Source organism: Panthera leo, chromosome A3 (genome assembly GCF_018350215.1).
Source record: "Panthera leo isolate Ple1 chromosome A3, P.leo_Ple1_pat1.1, whole genome shotgun sequence".
Classification (NCBI taxonomy): Eukaryota; Metazoa; Chordata; class Mammalia; order Carnivora; family Felidae; genus Panthera; species Panthera leo.
The window spans coordinates 107,139,215-107,161,623 of NC_056681.1; the positions used below are offsets into that span (position 1 = coordinate 107,139,215).

General features: G+C 39.5%; 1 protein-coding gene and 1 long non-coding RNA gene across 3 annotated transcripts in view; one reads left to right on the forward strand and one right to left on the reverse strand.

Moving 5' to 3' along the window:
• Positions 1–22,409, forward strand: part of SLC8A1 (solute carrier family 8 member A1) — a 326,175-nt gene that overhangs the window by 223,882 nt on the left and 79,884 nt on the right. The window lies entirely within an intron of this gene.
• LOC122216386 lies at positions 500–18,432 on the reverse strand. The gene is made up of 5 exons (XR_006200869.1): positions 18,245–18,432; positions 17,758–17,866; positions 6,914–7,045; positions 4,036–4,220; positions 500–799 (listed from the first exon to the last, which is right to left on the reverse strand). It is a non-coding gene; the product is annotated as an uncharacterized LOC122216386 (long non-coding RNA).

Genomic DNA, 22,409 nt, shown 5'->3' on the forward strand with positions numbered 1-22,409 from the left:
CAAGCGTGATAAATTATCCCCAGTGTAATATCCCCAGTGCTTCTGCCAAAAGAAAGGCTTGGCAGCCTTTGAGAGTTGACGCAGCTCTCTTCTGTGTTGTACCAGCTGCAAAGTGGACTTCCCCCCATCCCGCCCTTTCACCAAACCACAGAGTAAAACGATCCCTTTTGAAAAACATTTAAGATGAAGGGGGGAAAAATTGCACTTGGGATCGTATCCCAGATGCTGGGCTCATTTTAGGCAAAATTGTGAAGAAATGAAGGGATTGTGAGTACTCCAAGTTTCCTCTGTGTCCTCTTGCTTACCTTCATTTATTCATCTATCTATTCATATATTCATATATATTCATATATCCATATATTTATTCATATATTCATTTATTCATTATTCATATATGTATGTGTGAATAAGTGTCTCCTCTCTTACAAAACATTTCAGGCAAGAGCCATCCATGTCATTGATCACGTTCGCCACCTGCCATTATACATTAAGTTCCAGAATCAGTTGTTGGTGGTGGCTTTGTCTCTTTTTGAGACACTAGTCCATTAACTAGCAGGTACAGGATTCTGGGAAGCATTTACTCCATCTACTGGTAAAACACATTCGTCTTGAAAAGGCTCTTTTATTTCCCTGGACTATAGACCATGTGCACAGGAGGATGGGGTGGGGGAGAAAGCAAGGAATGCAGTTCTGAATAGACATCTTTAACCTAAAGCAGCAGGTTTTATTCCCGAGTCACTCTGTGATTGCCCCAGCAAATCATCTGTGCAGGCTAGTATCAACCAGGAACTGGATGAGGCTGAAAATTAGAAATGAAAATGTGCCATCAGTTCTGAAGTCCAAGAGGGGGGCTACAGAGAAGAGTCAACTTGGTCATCTATTTTAAAAATTTAAAGCTGCCACACCACAGTTGAGTTCTTCAATCTTGGCCAGTATTGATCTGAAGCTAATGATGATGTCACTTCCACAAATCAGACATGAGTGTTCCGTTGAGTTGCCTGTAGGCAGCCGCTGGCCCTGATTTAGTCTTACCTCTCTTGCCCACCCCCAACCCGGCCTCTACACATTCCCTTTGTTGTCCCGAATTTATAGATCCATCCATAGGACACGTGGCTGCTGGAAGGAGACAGCACGGCTGCATAAGAGGAACTCTGAAACTAAGCCACTTGGCCTAGAATTTGAAAACATTTTAATGTTTCCTGGAGGGAAAAGGGGGGCTCGAAAGCCTTCACTCTTTAGTGCTCTATCCTTCCTTCTTGAGGTGTTCATGATGCCTTCAAGATACTGCATCTCATCTGACTAGCACTTGATGATAAGTATCAGATAGTCACCAGAAAAAGGAACTATCACTTACATCTCCTCCCTTAGGATGCCTAAGAATTATGTCCCCTCCTCAGCCCCCTTTTCTGGGCCATATTGAGATTCTTTATTTTTCTCCTCCTCCTCTTCTTCACTGTTTATTTAAATTACATAAAATATTTATATATTTTAAAAACGAAGAGAAATGCAGTGTGCTGGAGAATATATTATGAATTTATTCTAAATTCCTTTTATTTTTTTTCAAGTTTTTTTTTTTAAATTTTAACTTCAGTATAGTTCACATACAGTGGGATATTAGTTTCAGGTGTATAATATAGTGATTCAACACTTCCATACATTACTCAGTGCTCATCATGATAAATGTGCTCTTGAATCCCCATCACCTCTTTCACCCATCCCTTACCCACCTCCCCTCTGGTAACCATCAGTTTGTTCTCTGTAGTTAAGAGTCTGCTTCTTGGTTTGTCTCTTTTTTTTTTTTTTTTCCTTTGGTCATTTGTGTTGTTTCTTCAGTTCCACATATGAGTGAAATCATATGGTATTTGTCTTTCTCTGATTGGGTTATTTTGCTTAGCATTATACCCTCTTTTTATGGCTAAATCATTTTGCATTGTGTATTTCATTCTTCTTTTATTTCTGCTTTACATTTTGCTTATTGAGCGTTTATTAAGTATAGAATTATGGTATCATATACAGTCCCCTATTCAATTCATGTACCACTTCTTAGGCTTTTATTGTGATACCCATGAATCACTCTACCCTTCACTCTAAAAGTAACATTCTTCCATTTGTCCCCAAGTTTCTATCCACTCCCATGAAATAAGAGTATTATTAGTCCCTTGGAACCTGTCTTTTTCACCCACCATGTTGCTGAGTTAACCCTCTTAAGGATGATTGATTTTCTTCCTAAGTTCCATGATTTTTTTTTCTAAGTTCCATATCTATAAGAGTTCTATAGTGCTGACCTCTAAAGCCCTGACGACTTGAAGCACCTTAAAGAGTTATTCCTTCGACTTCCTTAACTCTTTCAGAAGTCTGCTACTTAGCTTTTTCCATTGCCCCTACTGGATCCTTTTATGGCTTGTCTTTCTCTTCCCACTACCAAAACATGAAAATCTCCCAAGATGCTGCTGTCAGCCATTTCTTGTGCCTCCGAGGATCTCTTTCTTTTGCTAGACCTGTGCCTATCACTCGCATCTCAGCATAGATGATTTTCTCATCTGTACCTTTGTTGTAAACTCCTGGTCCACATTAGTGGCTGCCTATTGGAAAAAAACCCAATTGGAGGTTCCACTGGCTCCTTAAAATGACAAAATGTCACAAACTGAATTTAAAAGTCCTAACATCATTAAAAAAATTTTATAGGACAAACTGCTTTACTTTAGAGATGCCAATCTGTAGGACTTTCAGATCTAATGAGTATCCACAGGAAAAAAAAATGAAAAGGGACAAGGCTGTTGTGAGATGACTAGGAGACTCTCGCTAGCTCCACACCCCAGAGTAGGTCCTCAGTCAACAGCAGCCACTCATTTTATTATTGAACTTGACATAGCAATTATTTCTGGACTGGAAAAACAAAGAAAAGATCCGCTTAAGAATGGCTTGATTTTTCTAAAAGGGATAGCCCTCTTGAAAATGAGAGTCTTGATAAAATCCCACAAGGACTCTGTCATGTGTGAGCTAGCCCTGGGCACCTGTTCATAATTGCATGTGGCTTTGTGGTGTTGATGGTGCTTTATAAACTTTTCCATTCTAAGATGCTGAACATGAGAAAAGGGATGGACTTACGAGCAGACGAAGATCAGGTAAGAGAGAGGAAACGATTGTAAAGGTCAACAAGGCTTCCAAGAAGTAAACCGAGTGGGAAGGAGAGGAGAGAGAGAACTTTGAGAAGCAGTTAGGAAGAGGGGAGAGTTCTGAAGGCCACAAACCAATTCCCAGTGTGTGTGAAGAAATGTCAATAAATGCTTTGATAATTCAGCATTCGTTATGTAATACTAAGTTACTGGTAAAGCAAGAAAATCATTGGCGATGCAGATTTACCCCTCCTCTAACTTTTATTTTATAGCAAGAACCCTTTTAAGATGACTTAAATGGACCTTTTTTTTCCCCCCTTCTAAATTGCAGAAGCAAGCATGCATAACTACATTAAGTAGTGACTAGCACATTCTTAATTATCTCCTCAATTTCTTGAAATCAAATGTGATTCTGTTGGGTCTTGTTGAAAAGTCATGCCAGTCTATTCAAAAGACAAACTCTGGCTGATCTCCCTGGAACCTTTTGAAAACTAAAGCCAGGATGTGCAGAAGATATAACTTTGAGCCAGAATGTAAAGATCTAAGAGTTAATTAGAAATCCATTGAGCAGGTGTCTTATTCCTGCTGCATTAATATGATTCATGTTTCAGACACTCAGCTGCAGCCCTTGGTACCCTTATCCTATAGCATGAATTCCCAGGAGCCGTAGTTATCAGGCCCTCGTGGTGCATGATATTTAGATAGGCATTCTAACTGTTTTCCTTACTAGAGCACTTGCTAATTGGTAATTCAAATGATCCTCAAAGATGGCAGTTTAAAAGACACTCTCTGCACTTCAATTTACCGTAGGAGTAGTTCAGATTAGATCAGAACTGGGAAATACACATTCTCTCATCTGTCAACTGAGATCGATCAATAGGGCTGCTGGGAGGTTCTGGGCAGAGGAAGATTTTGATACCTGTGGGAACGGAGGCAATACCGAGCAGTAAGCACTGTTGATGCCACTAGTCATGCTGTCTTTCCCTAGTTTTCATTTCCTCTTCGCTATCCAGCTATTTCAGCCCGGCCTCTTCTTTACTCTTAGGGCCAGCACTTCCTCTCCTCTGTCCCCACTCTCAGCTGATGATCTGGCTTCCTAGCTCCCTGAGGAAAGAGAAGCAATCAGAATAGACTTTCCACAGATTCCTGCCATCACACCAACCCATCTGCCAGTGTCTATAGCTACAAATTTGCCTTCCTAAGTGTTGCTATTCCCATCAGAGACACCATTATCTACATTAGCTGCAGTAGCCTCCCGGTTACATTCTTATTTCAAGGATCTATTCTCAACAAATTGCCAGAGTGATCCATTAAAGTTCAAGTCAAATTAAATCCCTTGACTGCTCAAAACAATGTTCCTGATTTCACTCAGAACCAAAGTCCTTTCAAGAGTCTATGTGGCCGGGGCACCTGGGTGGCTCAGTTGGTTAAGCATCCGACTTCGGCTCAGGTCTTGATCTCACGGTTTGTGAGTTCCAACCTCATGTCAGGCTCCATGCTCATAGCTCAGAGCCTGGATCCTGCTTCAGATTCTGTGTTGCCTTCTCTCTCTGTCTCTCCCCTGCTCGTGCTCACTCGCTCTCTCAAAAATAAGTAAACATTAAAAAAAAAAATTAAAAAAAAAAAAGAGTCTATGTGGCCCACTTGATCTGGCCTCACCGACCACCCTCCTCCCCTATCCTGCTCTTACCTCTGTATCACTTTTTCTGCAGCCACAGTAACCTCCTTAAACCATAAAAAGACAGGTGTTTCCCTAGGACATATGATCTTCCTTACCACTGCCTCCCCCTAACCCCTACTGAAAAAACAATCTGTATAGATAACTCCTTTCCTTGAAGTCTCAAGTGCAAAATTTTCAATAGGGCCCACCTTGACGTTCTATTTAAAATTACAACCGCCACCCCCCACCCAGCACTCCTCTCCCTAACTCTCCTTTTATGTTTTCCGTAGCACTTCTAACATACTCTATACATTATTTATTATATATATATATATGTATACATATGTCTCACCTCAAGGAGAGGGCAAGGACCTTTTCCTGTTTTGTTTCACTAATCTATATCTAGCTCCAAGAACAGTCTCTATGGCACATAATTGGTGTGTGTAAATAATTGCCGAATGAATGATAAATGAATGATATCTGGCATGAGTGGGGGAAGGAAAAATGGAATCATTGGTCTCTGGACAGAACAATCTAAATTTGATATTCTCTGGGGGCGCCTGGGTGGCTCAGTTGGTTGAGTGCCCGACTTCGGCTCAGGTCATGATCTCAGGGTTTGTGGGTTCTAGCCCCGCGTCGGGCTCTGTGCTGACAGCTCGGAGCTTGGAGCCTGCTTCAGATTCTGTGTCTCCCTCTCTCTCCGCCCCACCCCCGCTTGTGCTCTGTCTCTCTCTGTCTTTCAAAAATGAATAAACATTTAGAAAAAAATCTAAATTTGACATTCTCTGATTCTTTTCCCCTCAAAAGTAAGCCTTCATGTAGTGCACAGAGTTCTGAATTCTTTAAAGAACATTTAAGCCTAAATGGGCATATGAGAAGAGAAGGGGAAAAAGACCATCATTGCCCCCTGGCTCAGTTTTTGTTCGCTTTCCATCAGGTAAGAGGAGGTGATTGCTAAGGCCCAGAGGATTCCTCTGGTGCCCAAATTTGTTCACTCTTTTCTGTTTAAGGGACCTCCTAAGCAGAGCAATTGATTAATGTGCCAAAGAGAAAACTGTTACCCTCTGTTTAATTTTACTTCCAACTATAGTAACCCAAACCCCAGGATTAAAAAACAAACTAATTAATTAATTAATTTAATTAAAAATAAAAGGGTTCCAGATGCATTCCCAGACAAACTGCCATGTTCTCTGAAACAAAGTGTTAAGATCTCTTCCCCATGCCTTCCTTCCTGCCCAGTGGTACCTGAACAACTAACATTCACAGTATTCACTTGACTTCAATTTCACTCCCTATTGAGTGCCTACTGATTCCCAGGAGAGATTTAACTAGTTACCTGTCATGTGTGTGTAAATGATATTTAGATCTATTCTTGCAAGAAGGAGGAGGCGGGCCTTTGGAACCTTGACCAGGGAGAGAGGTCTAGACCTAGAAAGCGAGAGGCCCCAGAGATCAATTTAGGAAAGTGCTTCAATACTCACTGGGTAAAGGCATACATTGGGTTCTTTCTATAAGCTAGACACTACGACTGTCCTTTCTTGTTCCTGCCCCTCCTTTCACCCTCTATGTTCTCTTCTTCCTTGGCTGTGGGTACTCGTGGTGCATAAAACATTTATAGTAGTTCTTTTGGATAGCTTGAATTATAGAAAGAGAAGTCCTTCCAGTGATATGGCAATCAAGGAGGTCTGCTTCGTAAACCTTAAGGTTACTTCAATCTGGCCACTTTCAAAGAGTTGCAGCATACTTTGAATTTGAAGAGAGATATATTTTAGGGTCATATCTTTGGATATGCAACTAGTGGGAGTTCCAAAGAGGAGCACCCCACTGATGCTAAAAAAGGGGGAGAGAAGTTACATTTCACCAACTTAAGACATGTTCTAGGGCCAACCACATAGATGATTAAACCAAACTTTCCAGAAGTCATGACTCCATATTCTAATTTAGAAACTTGTAACCAGCATCTATGATATGGGGACCTCCTACTTCATATTTTCTTGAGCAATCATTTCATATTATTTTTATCTTTTTAGTGAAGTGGATTTGTTCAATGTATAAATATAATCCATTTTGTAAAGTGTTCAAAGTCATTTCGAGTAATTAAATTCGCAAATCAAGATAAAAAGTTCTTTTGTCTTACCTTGGATCACATGTTCAGGTTTAAGAAACTGTAATCCTGATTTCTGTAGAGGTTATTCAAGAAGTAGAATCCCACTGTTTGTGTAGGAATCCATCATTATACTGGTTCTAATCTGGTGCTTTTGATGATTGCCTTTTGGGATAATCAAAGGAAGCATTTCAGTCATTTGATTGAACCTTATTTTTAATTCTTATTAAAATTAATAAATTTTATTAGGCCTTCTCTGAATTTCTTAAGCCTAGATGCATCATTATGATGAACTATAATATTAACACATTCTCGTTTTGAGACCAATGTTCATAATACCAGGTAGAAAACAATGCCTAAAATCAAAAAGATGTAAGAACCCTTAAGGTTATCCTTCATATTGGCTGCCTGAAACTTGCATTTAATAGGCACTGAAATCAAGGAATGAGTAAGGAGTGAATAATGCAATCACTCTTTGAGTTAATAGGATTTTGTGACAATAGCTTGATGGAATAATTACATTCAGGACAGATTAAAATAAATGTCCCAAGGTGATGAAATGACACCCTTTAATTCTAGAAGAAGATATTGAGGGAAGTGGCAGATACCCTGACTTTAGGAATAAAATTCAGCAATTTTTCAAAATTCTGGTTATTTGTAATAACACTGGCTTATTCACACTGGCGTCCCAGAAATTAGGTAAGGATGCAATCTAATCGATTCTCTGTTGGTTCTTCATAGCCCTAATCTTTTCGTTGGTCCCATTATCGTTGCCAACTAGAACCTTAGTTATTTATTCTTCCTAAGTTTGGTGAACTCTCTGAAGACAACCGAATTTTCTATAACTCTGTTTTTTCCAGTCCAATCTTTCCATTAAACATATTTTAGTCTCATGACTGGATGAGGATTTTTGTGTCAACAAATCACACAGGCACAATTCATTCCTTTGTCAGATCGTGTTTCCCTATTTCCAGATAGGAAAATGTGATCACTATACCCCCTAGGCTAGTTGTACACAACACAACTGAAGCAGAAAGTTTACAAAATTTTGGAAGAGGCTTATTCACACCCACACTTTCACATCATGCCTTAAGGGGCTTGAAGCATTATGTGATCACTTATTTCAAAGTGGATCAAAACGGATCAAAATGGCCATATTCTGCCCCTAGTACTTTTTAGACCTTAACAAATTATGTGTTTTTCATTAGAGATCCAGTTTTCCTTAATAGGGAGCAAGCTAGCTGTTATTCTTTTATCTTTAGGTTAATTTACCATTATGAATGGCTCTGTGTCCAGCTCGTGTTTAGGAATAAACGTGAAGCATTAAACTCTTAAAAGGACTATGGGTATGAACAATGGAAAGACATGGGAGTGACACATGTCACCATTCAATCCTACGCTGTCCAATATCCTAGCCACCAATCCATGTGGCTGTTAAGGACTCAATACTTGAAATGTGGCCAATCCACATTGAGAAATGCTGCAACTGTAAAATATATACTGGATTTCAAAGATCGAGAATGAAAAAAAGAATATAAACTATCTCCTCCACAAATTGTATATTGATTGTATGCTAGAATGATAATATTTTGGCTGTATCGGGCATTTAAGGTCTGGGATTGCAATTAACTTTGCCTTTTCTTGTTCCTCAAAACAATGATATATTTGGTGCGCTTTGGTACTCCTATTGCGCTGATCTGTCTAACCTGTTCAAAATGAGGCAAGCTTCTCTAGGCTGCTCTGAAACAAGACACCATTAGCTCTGCCAAAGGAATGGAATCATTAACATGTGGCTAATCCATGGTCTCTCACTGCTTGGGCTTTGTCAATTCAATTAGCTAATGGAGCCCTGGCTAAGAACAAGGTCCATATGGTTGTTTTCCCTTCAGTTAAGGGCAAAAATGTGTGGTCGGTTCTGCTAAACACTGAAGTACGTAGTTGTTATTGTGGTTACCCTTAATCGGGATGGGAAAATAATCAGAAAATCTGTAGTTGATTTTGTTAAAGGATCATGGGAAATATGACAAATTTAAAATGCCTTTATATGGGAATTTTCAGACCTTAGAATTTTCTATATACCTATTACACCTGGAATAATTCCCCAATTATTGTAAAGTAGCGATCTAAACCAACCTTTAAGGATAGAACACTGTATCCCAAATTTAAGCTGTTTTCTGAGCATTCAAGCATACCACCTGAATGGTAACAGCAACAAATGGCTTTTAAAAGCATGTAAGTGTGTTTCAAATGTCATCTAAAGAACACACAGATCTTTCTGCAGCTTTTTCCTTCCTCTCTTAAACTAGGTTTATAAAATTGCTTTTAACCCTCACCATGTTAGAATGAAAGAACTCATTAAGCTCATAAAGAACTCATAAAGCTCCCCCCGCCCCATTAGCAGCACTGAATTTGTTAATCTTTTTCCATTTATAATTCTTTTGGTTTTCTCCATATGCTGTCATTACGTATTTTTGGCTAAGACTTACTCTGAGCTATTCTTGCCACTCTCTTGGGCAACTAATGGAAGCTTTAGCAGTAGGCATACTACAGAATGGCATTTTTTCAGTCCAGTGATTTGGGACTAGTTCATGGCTGTGGAACACTTCGTGTTTAGGTTTTGCTGGCAACCACACTGGGTAAAGGGAAAGAGCCAGTAGGAGTGCAATGTTATGAGGCAATAGAGTGCGTGATTTCTACATACATTACACTGATGCTCTTTAGCTGTAAACTGCCCCAGTCTTTTATGCCCTTTAATTTGCTTATCTCTGGATACACACTGAGCCTCTTTCCATTTGCTGTTGAAAGCTGCGTGTCCAGGTTTGTTACCTCCAGGATCAGGAAGGCGGAATTTCTAATAAGTGACATTTGGAAGGAGTTGCAAATAAACATGCTTAAGGGGGGGCCCGAGCAAAGCACGCTAATAACGTCAATTACTGAGAAGAAGGGAAGGCTGCCTAAAGCTTTCCCTTTGTTTTATTGAATGTGAAGAGTTAGCATAAAACAGCCATCCCAACTTATTGTCTGAGTGGGCACGGAGCGTAGCATGGGGGTAGAGTCACTGAGTTCTTTCACATAGCAAGTCAGTTCTCATGGCTCATCACGGGGGCACTTTTTAAAGCATGCCTAATGTTGCTTACATAGATGCCATTCTGGTTGGCATTCACTTCCTCTAGAAAAGCCAGCAAGATCCTTTCTCTGGGCCTAGAGACAATTTCTTAGTCATGAACATATGCTTTCAAACCAAATGGTAATTGCAATTCACGAACAGTGACTTTTTAATGAAGTGACATATTGGTTGCCCAGAGCCATGACTCCAATGACTCTGTCAGGTGAGCTTCTCCCTGCTTGTGTGGGTGTCCACAGTTTGCTCCGGTGGTACTCCTGACCTTGCTACCATTAAGTTGTGAGCCTCAGGGCTTTTTGTAAATGTTTTGTTTTGGTTTTTGTTTTAGAATGGCATGGTGAGGGTGTGGGGGTGGGGAATGGTATTAGCGTAGAAGAAAAAATACATATGGATGGCTATAGTCATATATTCTGATTCAATAAATACTTCTTGACTGTTTTCCCTTCTCAGAAATACAAAGTTGAAGTAGCGAGAGATTTTGTTCTCGAAGTGTTTCTAGCCCAGTATTCGTGATCAGGCAGGAACACAATCACCTTGCAAATCAGAAAGTGACACATTCCATGTGAATTTACAAAATAACTGTGACAGTAAATTCAGAAAAGAGGGAATTCTAAATGATGAAGCACGGATGGCTTTGTGGAGGAGGTGGCCTTATAGCTTTATCTTAAAAGACTGAATAGGCTTTGGACATTACAAAGGCATGGATGAAGGTGGGGGCAATGGAATCAAAAAGTAAATACAGTCAGATCCTGATGAGAATTCTGACACTTTTACCTGTTCACCCGACTACACTGAGTTAACAACATTGGCTTCATCTTTATCCCTTGCTCTTTGCATGCTGCTGATCTAATTTCTGGAAACCCATCCTGTAAAGAGAATAGAGCAGAAAAAAGTCTGGGGCATGCGTGTGCACACGCACACAGGTGCACATGTACACACACACTTAATCATAAAATGTTCAGCATTTCTTATGACCAAACATGTTCCAGATCGCATAGCCCTTTGGTCTACATGATCCATATCAGCATAAGTTTCTCCAAACCAGAGTATGCAGGACCCTCTATGTTTGAATATTCAGAGCCAGACCTCAGTCAAATATCATGTAGTCGTTCAGGGAAAGTGGAGATGTGCCTTCAGGCAACGGCAGTGCTTCTCAGCAAGGGATGACTTTACTGAGGTTGATCACCTAGATCAAGCTTCATGGTCATTTCTCCTCAAAATAAAATACTTGCCTTAAAAGCTCTGGTTTGGGGGATAGATAATCTCAAATATACAGCAAAGAAAAAAAAAGTCAGTAAATTTAATTTTGTTTTGATTATAGAGTTAAAGGGCATTGAATAAATAGGAAACACCGATTAGATCCCAAGCTGTCATACCTTAACTAAGTCAAAAGGAACTGAGAAACAGAAAACCACAAAATTTCACTAAGACCCATGAGAAACAATGGTGGCGTTTATCTTATATCTCTTAGCAATCTTCAAGGAGAAGTATATTATTTATGAATAATTTTTCACCTTTTTTTTGAGGGATTAGGGTCCCCATTCAAGGATAGAATATTTCTGGGTATTTTCATCTGGTAATTTACACTCTACCTTTGAGTTTTTTTATTTTCTTAAAAGGCAAAAAAAAAAACCTGGGGGGAGAAAATAAAACAAGAGAAGGGAGTATGGTGAGGAACTAAAGACATGTTAGCATTCCCTAGAATATTCAACATATTAGCCTGTTTTACCAATCCTGCTCATAATCATTGGCAGATGATCTATCTGCATAATCATATGCAGGTATCTAAGTGGATTGTATTTTTTTTCCAGTATGACCTTTCATATAAAAATGTCTATTGTGAATAGTTAGATGCGTGAGGTCAATTAAGGGCAAAATCTCCAAAACTAAAAGGAAAACGTTCTTTCTTTAGGTTCATCGCAATAGTTTGAAGCGTTTCAGGGACTCGGTCAGCACAGGATGTCCTCATTTGGCATTTTACCATGAGAGTCCCCTGAGGATGATTTTTTGTTAGTGCCTGCAGCCCTTGTTCCCCGAACATATCATCAGTGCCACAGAGGTGATAAGGCAAGTGGGGCTATAACAGAGATAAGGGAGAGAGGAGGAACTAACTTCCAAAATCATGGCTGCCATGGGCTGAGTCCATATGGATTCTGACCTTGGGTTCGAAATTGTTATCTTCCAAGTTCCCACTGTCCAATGGGAAAAGTAATGCACATGATACTGTTACACAGTGGACTGTAAATTAATTCAAAGTCACTAGGGCTTCAGAAGAAAGGGCAAGGAAAACAGGCAAGAAAAGAGCTCCAGCCAATGACATCTTTGGCCTTCTACCTCCCACAAGAACAAGTACCTGTCATTTCCTCCAGGAATCAAAGAAATCAGTAGAAAGGGCATTCTATATTGCAATGACTTGAAGTATGCTGCAGAGAGATATGGAGATATATAGGCTGTGAGCCAGCTGGTGAGTGCCCTGAGAAAATCTTAACTTCTCCTATAGTTTGTGCTTGGCAAGTCCTCTGGAAAGATCTAGCTCACTCTCTCCATGACAGTATACAGAAGAACCTTAGTGTGATCTATTTAAGAGTGATGTAAGCTGACTTTGTTATGAAAACAATGTAATTTTAACATTGAAATGACATCTGGTCTGTGTCACGGCTCTATCAGGATGAATGATAACAGTAGGGGGGAGAGACCTGCCTTTGCCAAATACGGCCACTGATGAGTAATGCTTTATGCGTCTCCTTGTTCCCCTGTTAAGACTGGAACTGAGAACAAGAGCCTAATGTAAGTCCTGTCAATTTCCAAGTGATCAATTACCAGGTAGAATCATCAACATGTATCAAAATGCACAAACTTTGAAGCTGAATTTTTGTAGTTGTGGTTTTCTAAATAAGGAGAGGAATTTTGAGGACATAGTTTCCTGGCAAGTAGTATAGGAGAATTTGCTCTGCTTGCTTCCAGAATCCTAATTCATATGGTCTGGGCAATACAAAGAAGGATTTGCACCTTGAACAATTTTGCGTAATCATTAAAGCCTTCCTTTGTCGTCTAATCATTATTCTGGAGTAGACTCCATCCATTGGAAAATAAATCCTACTGGCTGCCAGTGTTTAGATCACTTGTGGTATAGTACTGACAGGCTCTACTTAGAATCCTTGTGGAGGCCTATTCTCTGTAGTGTGATGCATTAAGAGCATCACGTGTTGGTCTAGAGGAGTCCTACTTCAGGAGATATGGCCCTGTACCCTAAGCCCCATCCTAAGCAAACCAGTGAGCCAACATTAATGCAGACAGGGGTCTCAGAGTGAGTGGCTTCCTTTTCCACCACAGCAAGTAGAGCTGTATAATGCATATTATATTATTTAATTCCTCTGTTTTCCAGGATTCCAAGGAGGCCTCATCACATACCTTCAATCTGATGACTGAAAAATATGGAAATATTTTTAACTCCACTTTGAAATGGGATCATGTTAATTTTGGGAGTCTTAAAATTGAACCATTTTCCATTATATTAGCAGCCAATTTCTGTATTTATTAAGTGCATTTCTACAGAACTTAAAAAATAATGCCTTCCATCAGGAAACTTAATGAGCAATCATGTCATGAGACCTAAAACAGATCCTAGTTGAACCCCTTTTACATTTTTTCTTCAATTGGCTTTCCAGAGAGCTGTGCAGTGCCTCTACAAGCTCAAAGAACTGAGTGCCGAGAGATCCCTTCAACTCTGTATCCATAATGAAAAGGACTGACAATTGAGTTAATATGAATTTTGTCACTATAATAAGGGCCTGGGAACTCCACTTGAAAATCAGTCTAAACTTCAGGGTCATTAGTGGCTAAAAGAAGGAACCACCCAGTATTCTGCCAGTGTTATTTACATGCTTCCAAAGATTGCTTCTGGGAAAACTGGAGAGTATATCAGATATCAAGGTTTCTGACTTCAGATTCTCCTCACTTTCCATACCGCTGAGGAATTCATTTTTCATTGTGAGTTACATTCTGTATTTACAGTTTGAGTCAGTTTTACTAAATGCAGTCTGGTAAAAAAAAATCAATAAATAATTTTCTCATAGCAAATGAAATTAATAACACTTGAAATATTTTATAGAATTTGTAGGAGTTAGATATGTCACCAAGTGTTTGGGGATTTAAGAGATTATCCCTACATAAATATATAATACTGATATTTATTTATCATCTTTCTAGGCTAGGGAAATTCAAGTACCAGCTCAGATTGGTAGCATTCCCTGAAAGAATGTTCAGTCAGTAAGCTGGTGTGCATGTGACTGATGCTACATTTCAAACTCAATTGTTTCCCAAGAAAAGGGTTGTTTTTTTTTTTGTTTTGTTTTGCTTTGGTTTTTGCTATCATTATCTTCTCTATCATTAACTCCTCCTGTATTTCTAATCTGTATGTTTTACCCATGTTTTCTTTGTACCTATATCTTTCACTTAAGCTATCACAAATTCATTTGAGAAGTTCACACACACAATGTTGTCAGTTGTTTAAGGTAGAAATAAATTTTAATTATATAATTTCACCTTATGCTTTCACAGAGAAATAGACTCAAAGACCCTCAATATTTCCTTCTTCTCAAAGGCCTAACTAGAGTTGGCACGTCCTTCTAGAAGTTTGGAACTAACCTAAATTTTATGGTTCTGATGGGCACTCATGAGGGTCCTTCTGAACCTGACTTCTATTTGGCACTAGAGGCAAGTGAGAGAACTGAAGATACAGGAGAGAGGCATGCTTTTCCCCTGCTAAAGCCATCCCCAAGGAACATTCTTGGGCAGGCATTCTCTCCTGGAACTTTAGCAAGTTTTGAACCTCACAGGTAACACACTCTCTTGGTTCCACAGAGGTGGGGAAAAAAAGATGTAGCCAGATGAGAAAATTTCCAAACAGGAAAGAGTCTTGGAGACAATCAGTTTCACTCTCAATACTCAGTTCTCTTTTATTTAAAGAGCACTTAGTTTTGCTTGACCATCCTTGTTTACAAAAGAGTTTGAGAAATAGAAGTGAACCCAAAAGTATATCTACCAGAGGGCAAGGGTGCAAGCCAGAGGATGGTGTGGAGGAGAAATCTCTTGCTAAGGAGGGAAAGCACCTCACCTTATCGAAACTGTCTGCTAAATTAAATGCATTTCCTGGGCTGTTTTATTCATAAAAGTCAATGTGTAGGTTAGGGAATAATTGATTGCCCAGAAATTGGCGAGTGCTTCCTAAGGAACATTTTTCTTTATGATGTCTTTGGCATTTGTGGTTTACTAGTTCCATTTCCAGCCTTAGCCACCACACCGTAAAATTGTAGCTCCGTCCTGAGGCACCAGCTGTTACTTCTGCCAATAATCTCTGGGCTCAGAGACAATAGTGCAGTTACCGCGTGCATGGAAAGTGGATCCCTCAGTAAATGCTAAATTTATCAGGGAGGATATGACTGTTGAAGCACACTGAATATTATTTCATCTGGCCCCTAAATAGGAACTGGGGCAAATGACTGAGTGGAGTTGTGCCAGACCAAGTTGGTGCAATTCCACGATGATAAATGCCAGACTTCATTTTATTTGCAGCCACTGATGTATGTGATGTGTCCAGGGTCATTTCCATGAGCTCTTCTAAGGGGACAATTATACAGGTTACAGAACAAATTGGTCTACCATAAAGAATACCCCCTCTGCAGAATGCTTTATAGACTTAGTAACTCAATGAGATAACAAATAGATTTTACTACTAATCTATGTACTGAGATTAGACTTGATAGAAAAATGGCCTGTTACATTACAGTGGGTAGAATCCACAAAGGCTGTGAAGAACCACCTTCCGCTTTCACCCTGAAACAATAGCTAATGTCATATCTGATGAATCTAAGAAATTATGGAAAAGGATAAATTTCAGGAACTACTTAAATATGAGAAGTGAGACAATATGAAAGATTTTTTTTAATTTATTTAATGTGTATTTATTTTTGAGAGAGACAGAGACAGAATGAAAGTGGGTTGGAGCAGAGAGAGAGGGAGGCACAGAATCTGAAGCAGGCTCCAGGCTCCAAGCTGTCAGCACAGAGCCTGATGAGGGGCTTGAACTCACAAGCTATGAGATCATGACCTGAGCTGAAGTCGGATGCTCAACTGACAGAGCCACCCAGGCACCCCTGAAAGATGGGTTTTTATAAAGGCTCTTCTCTTAATTATATTTGCTATTGAGCCTCTTAAGCTGGGGATAGGTGCAGGGCGAGTAAAATATTTTCCTCATGACAATGAATGGATCATTGCTTTAGAATTCTTAGAGGAGATTTTTAACTCGAGAGAGCCCCCCACTCACCATTCCCCTACACATCCAAAGATTCTGAGTCTATGTTAAGGACAAGAAATCTGTGTGTTTGTTTTTAAAAGCTCTGCAGGAAAGTTTAATGGTCAGCTGGATCTGAGGACCTGTTGGTCTAATGTTATGTTCCTTCCATAAGCCTCAGGACCACACAAGTCTACAATCTGATTTCTCAAAATGGCACAAATCTTATTTTTACTAGGAATCCATGCTCTGGTCACTTCCTATGTGGAGAGTCGCCATTCACTATGACTACCCATACTATAGGCCATCTTGTTTACTTTCTCTTTTGTGTTAAAACCAATAAAAATAGGGCACAGGGGTGGCTCAGTTGGTTAAGCGTCTTACTCTTGATTTTGGCTCAGGTTATGATCTCACGGTTTGTGAGTTCAAGCCCCGCATTGGGCTCTGTGCTGGCAGCAGGGCCTGCTTGGGATTCTCTCTCCCCCTCTCCCTCTGCCCCTCTCCTGCTTGTGCTTTCTCTCTCTCTCAAATAAATAAATAAACTTGAATTTTTTTTAAAAAAAGGAAAAGAAAAACCAACAACAACATTACTAACTCAAAAATCTTTCCTATCTTCTTTTGAATCACTACACAAACCAGCTCTTTGGCTTTATTTCCAAAAGTCTCTCCTTGGCCCAAACCACGACCCCTCTTTTTTCTCTACAATTGTGGAGGTTCTGATGTTGACATGTGAGAGCCTCCCTCTTCAAATTAAAAGACATCCTACCCTGAGCTTCAATTTCTCACCTTCCCATGACTGGTGCCTTGGGGTGTGTGTGTGTGTGTGTGTGTGTGTATGAGTGTGTGAGTGTGTGCATGCGTGCACGTGTCCTCTTTTTCACACTGTTACCAGAGACATTACAGTATCAGGTTCTATCTTCCTTGGCTTTTTTTCCCAAGGTCACTCCTTTGGAAAGAGTCTATCAACTCACATGAATGGCTTCAATTTCCATTTCAACATTCATGGCAAATATATAGACAGCCTTCATCTAGACACTTCATCTTCACTGAAGGCCCATATTCCACACATAGCGTAATACATTTCCCATCATAGCTTAAATTAAATATGTCAAGATCAGAGTTTCTTATCTCCTCTGCACAAAATTCCTTAGCCTTCCATATTATTATGTCAGCTATCTCCTTAGAAAATAATATATACTTATATATATTATAGTTGTATTTATTTAAATACATTAAGTATATTAAATATTTAAATATATTATAATTGTACACAATCACAAGGAAAGATATGACCATACAGAAGAGATTTTGGAGGAAGCAGGTAGAAAGAGCCCAAGGAAAGACATTGTGGTGGCTGCGATTTTTTTCTCCAAAATTTTTTTCTGCTTTATCCCTTTCCTGTAGTTCTCCACCACCCTGGACTGATCCCACCCAGCTTTCTTAGCCCCACCCCACCCTGACCTGAAGTAGGAGGGATTTTAGAAACCCTCCTAGCCTTCTGGACCTCAGCATCACAATAAGCTTGTTGATCATCAGATTCTGACCTGTTCTCCAGTTCCAATAGTCCAGTCTGTAATTTACCAAACACCATGAAATTGCTACAAATTATTCCAGGCACTCAAGAAAAACACACACAAACACAAACACACACACACACACCAAAAAAACCCAATAAACTGCTAGGTTTCTGAAATCTATCTGAAAGTCAGGTTTGGTTTCCTATCTAGTTTCTGTCTTCCTGTCTTGACTTTAAGACTTTACCTCATCCTGATGAAGGCCCATCATTACTGCAATCATTTCCCTTGGAGGATTGGTACCTCTCAGGAGAACAGGGTTCTGCCACGTGATGCTGTATGCAGTGCTTTGCCTGACCTCTCGGTTTTGTTTTATCCTTAAGTCTACATCACTCAGCTCCATGCTTTCTTGCCCATCCCACACAGTGGTTTACCTAGCTTCCATCTACCATTTCCATTCTTTCTGGGTGCCATGTTCTTCTGCATTGGAATGGGCCTCCTCCCTTTGGGTGGGTTTGTACAGCGTCTGTCATTTCCAGCTCCCTGCTCTGGTCCAGTGGGCTAGATCTTGTTCCAGCCTCGTCGTCGTTCAGTCTGGTTCATCCCATTGTGATGAATCAGGGCTGGCTCTTGGACATAACAGCAGTTGCTGCTGTTGAACTCTTGTTATCTCTTTTGCCTTTAACCGCTCACCGCTCTTGTCTACCTAAACAAAGAAGAGCAAGGAGCAGATGTCATTCTATTCATGCCTTCAATCTTCTTACATCTCACTCACCTCCTATAGCAAATTGCTATTTCTCATCAGAGACCTCAAGACACTATTCTTTCTATTTTTTCTTTCTCTGTTTCTCTTTCTCTGCCATGTATGCGTGTGTGCGCGCACACGCACGCACATGCACACACACAGCTTGCTAAGTAACCTAAGAATCAATCACTTTTCTGCTCACTCTATGAGAAGAATGATATTCTTTTTAACCTTTCCTACACCCCAACTTGTAAATTTCCATTTTATTACATCATTTTGGTTGCAGTTCTCTCACCAGTCCTCCTGCCAATACTGTATAAGATAATGTAATGTGATAGCAATTTTCCATGTAATTCATTAGCCTGAGACTTCAGTTTTTGATAGTTTCATTTAAAAACTCAGTGTGTACATCTAGATATTTTGTCAAAATGCTTGCCAAAACCACTCACACTTGATAAAAGTAAAATGAAATATGTGCTCAGACCTGAATTGATGGCAGATAATTAGATTTTCTGTTCATGAAAATCAGGTCAGCTTTACAACCTGATGTTTTCTCCAGAAGAATTTGTATTTTACTACCTTCACCTGGCTTTAAGAAACTGATTGTTGCAAGAGAAAGCAGGAGCTCAAAGAGACCATTTCATGGAATTTCAATTTGTTTTCTCTAACCCACAGACAAGTTTTCAGGAAGAAGTGGTTGCAGAAAAGAAATTAAAACATTAAAGCAATTTCTATTTCTTAAGCTTTGACAGATCTAGATTGGAGGCTGGGGGCCAAACAGTTTCTCAAAACATGCTGCTGGCGGGGTACCTGGCCAGCTATTCTGGCAGGGACATTAGGCTCTGCCCATCCGGGAGACAGCATTTTCTCCATGGCTGCTTCCCTGCCCTCTCCTTCACTGTCTTTCTATTCTTCTACAACATAAGCTCTACTCAGTAATATCGATTGTCCTAAAGGTCAAAATTGATCATGACAACCCATAATCAAAGTGGCCCATTGGCTTTCTGTTACAAGATTGTGCCCACATGACTTAGCATTTCTCTTAACCCTAAACATTTCTCCTAAGCCCTCTTTCCTGGCTCATCTTCCATCAACCCTGAGCACAAAAACAGGAGCCCAACAGCACCTCACACTTTTCACACCTTTTCGTTTCTCTGTTATTTGCACCAAGTTTGTTTGTTTGTTTTCCTGTTTTTGTCTTTGAGCTTTAAATGTATTTCTGCCTGACAAACCTCTGCTCTTCCTTCAAGAACCAGCCCAGTTATTCCTGCCATTTTAAACTTCCCCACCCTTTGAGCTTTCTCTGCACAGAGCCCTTGTTTAATGAGTATCACGTAAGGGGGTAGGTGGTCTTCAGTTTGCATGTCTGTCACCCCTCTAAGCTATGGATTCGTATTCTTCTTTCTATCCCTGACACCTAACGTGGGCCTGATGCATAGGTGGATACTAGGTGAAGGTCTGTGGAATGACTGGACAGAATAACATGCTGTAGGAATCCAGAGTGTGCCTGATTACTTCATTTGGCCTTTTGTTGTGAGGTCCAAGTCGTGAGCTTGAATCACCTACACACTGTTCATTTTGCTCACTCTCATGGCCAAACCTACACTAAGAAGCCTATCTTTTCATCTAAACAATATGTGGGCTGCTTTTTACCGAAAAATCTCCAAGACCTTGGTAAAGCAACACAAACTCAAGTACAAAAGTGTGACAGTGAGAATAGCTGTATCATCACAAATGTCTATGAAGCAAATACCTTGTGCCATCATTATGTCCACTGTCATAGGAAATGCACATGGCGTACCTAGTGGTATCCTGGCTCTTGGCAGCTGGGTTACGATTGAGTATGGATGGCCTAGACAGAAGATTTTACATTATTGGGGCTCTGAAGACCCAGAACTGTATTTTTATGGCTTCACTAACCTTTGAATATCTGTATCAGGAAGGTTGACCTTGTGAAAGAAATTTAGCTAGAATTATGGAGAGGATTTTGATCATTCTAGAAACTAAAAGATGATTTAATAGAAAAAGTTTTTAGGCCCTATGAATGTTACACCAAGACAGCAAGTTAATATAGATAAGAAAATCCATAAATAAACTTTTAAGCCTTTTCTGGTCTCATTTTTTTAATACAAAATACTAAAAAATTATTATTTCTACTGAATTAGTAGCATTTATTCAGGATACATAAACCAGTCCATGAGATGTACTCTTATGTCTCCCTTGTTTCTTCATTTTATGAAATGAACCAGTTATTATAATTAATATGAGTTAAATCCAATTCTACAAGATTAAAGTTAATAGAAGAGTTAAAATCCAATAGGATAGTATCATAATACATAGTTAATAAAGTATTAGTTCATGTTCTAGAAGTCAATTATATCTGCTACTATAATTTCTAAGTCTTAGTGATATAAACATAAAATATAACTCTGAAAGGAGATCCATGGATACGTATCAGATATTACCGACTTTCTGTTTACAGAGTAAACTCTTATTTTACAAAATGAATATTGGAATATTAGGATTAACACACCATATATATTTTAGAGAGGAGCTGAGGAAGCTTTAATGGAAAGATGGTTGGAATCAAGAGACCAAAGCTTGGGGCGCCTGAGTGGCTCAGTCCGTTAAGCATCCGACGTCGGTTCAAGTCATGATCTCATGGTTCCAGAGTTTGAGCCCCACATCAGGGTCTGTGCTGACAGCCCAGACCCTGGAGTCTGCTTAGGATTCTGTGTCTCCCTCTCTCTTCGCCTTTCCGCACTCATGCTCTGTCTCTCTCTCAAAAGCAAATAAACATGAAAAAAAATTCAAGAGACCAAAGTTTGCTCAATTGTATAATGAGAAGATTGAGTTAGATAGGAATAATAAAGCAGCAGCATTTGAAAATACTCTAAGTATGAAAAGTTCTTTCATATAGGTTATTTCATTAGTTTTTCATGTCAGGTCTATGGGGTTCTTACTTTACATTTTATGAAATTGAAATTTGGAGAGGGAAAGTGGCTTGACCAAGGTCATGCTACTGTAAGAGCTGTTACATTTATATATTTACAGCTATAAGCTACAAATCGGTCAATGCCAATGCCAATCTAGATATCATATGTCCCCTTCGACCTACCAGATTCCCTGAACAAAAGTGTAGACTTTTTAGAGAATTTGTCAAATAGCACAAGTCATAACAATAATAACCTTTCCCTGTAAGAAGATTATGTCTGGGTCAAAAGCAAAAATAATAGTGAGGATTTGCTTTTTGTGTCCTAACTGTGTACATCATACAACCCATAACAAAATAAAAAATTTAAAAGCTGACTTACATATTTCCTCCTAAAATCAATGCACACTTTAAATGCATCTCATCAGAAGTCCTGTAATTAAGCCAAGAATGGCTCACCAAGTACTTTCTCACTGTGTTTGGTCTAGTGGCTCAATTTTTTGTTAAACAATGGCTTTATTTGCATTCTATAAACCTGTTCTGGTTCTGTAAAGTCTAACTGGGGACAACTCCCATTAAAAACATAAAACATAAAAGGGAAAAAGGCAAAACACATTTTCGGTACAAAGCCAATGAACTCTATTCTGGTTTTGGTTAATTTTGATTTTAAGCTTTAAACTGCTGGCATCCACAGGAGGCTAAATTGTCTTCTTGCTGATTTTCTCTTGCGATGATTACCTATAAAGTGCCTTGGGTCCCTTCTGTTAAGAATATGAGCTCCAAAAGAATAACTGTTTGGTGAAGTTTTAAACCAAGTAGAATACCTGAAAAAGATTTAAAGATCCAAACAAGTGCTGTGCTGTAAAGTTCAGCGAGAGTCCACAGCCAGTGAATGACTGTGTTTTGCAGAGTGGAAAGCAGC